This window comes from Schistocerca americana, chromosome 1 (assembly GCF_021461395.2).
Source record: "Schistocerca americana isolate TAMUIC-IGC-003095 chromosome 1, iqSchAmer2.1, whole genome shotgun sequence".
In the NCBI taxonomy this organism is placed as follows: Eukaryota; Metazoa; Arthropoda; class Insecta; order Orthoptera; family Acrididae; genus Schistocerca; species Schistocerca americana.
The window spans coordinates 511,088,570-511,089,407 of record NC_060119.1 but is presented as its reverse complement, the minus strand read 5'-3'; positions in this window follow the sequence as shown (position 1 = coordinate 511,089,407).

The following is an 838-nucleotide window of genomic DNA, read 5'->3' as shown; positions in this document are numbered from 1 at the left end:
GCTCAATCTAGAGATAGTGGGGGTCAGTGAATTGAAGTGGAAAGAAGACGAGGATTTCTGGTCAGGTGAGTATAGGGTAATATCAACAGCAGCAGAAAATGATGTAACAGGTGTAGGATTCGTTATGAATAGCAAGGTAAGACTGAGAGTGTGTTACTGTGAACAGTTCAGTGACAGAGTTGTTCTTATCAGAATCGACAGCAAACCAACATCGACAACAATAGTTCAGATACACATGCCGACGTCGCAAGCTGAAGATGAAGAGATAGAGAAAGTTTGTGAGAATATTGAAAGGGTGATACAGTATGTAAAGGGGGATGAAAATCTAATAGTCTTGTGGGACTGGAATGTAGTTGTAGGGGAAGGAGTAGAAGAAAAGGCTACAGGAGAATATGCGCTTGGGACAAGGAATGAGGAGGGGTGACGACATTCCGATCGTGTGACAAGTGCATGGTGGCGTTGGTCAGAATTGTGTGAAATTTGGTGGCAGTGAGACATCATTAGTCCACCTTACAGCTCACATGAACTCCTGAGCTGCTGTGCCCTTCACACCCCCCCCCCCCCCACCCCCACCCCACATGTGTCAATACCTTGCTGTTTGAAGCTTCGCCGAGCCTGAGGCAGCTATTTCGTCTTAGCTTCCTTGCACTAGCTCTTTATTTCATTCCTTAGTGAGTTGTATTTCTGTATTCGCGAGTTTCCCGGAACATTTTTGTATTTCCGCCTTCCATCAATCAACTGAAGTATTGCTTCTGTACCAATGGTTTCTTTGCAGTTACCTTGTTTGTACCTTCGTTTTCCTTCCCAATTTCTGTGAAGGCCCTTCCTCTTCAACTGT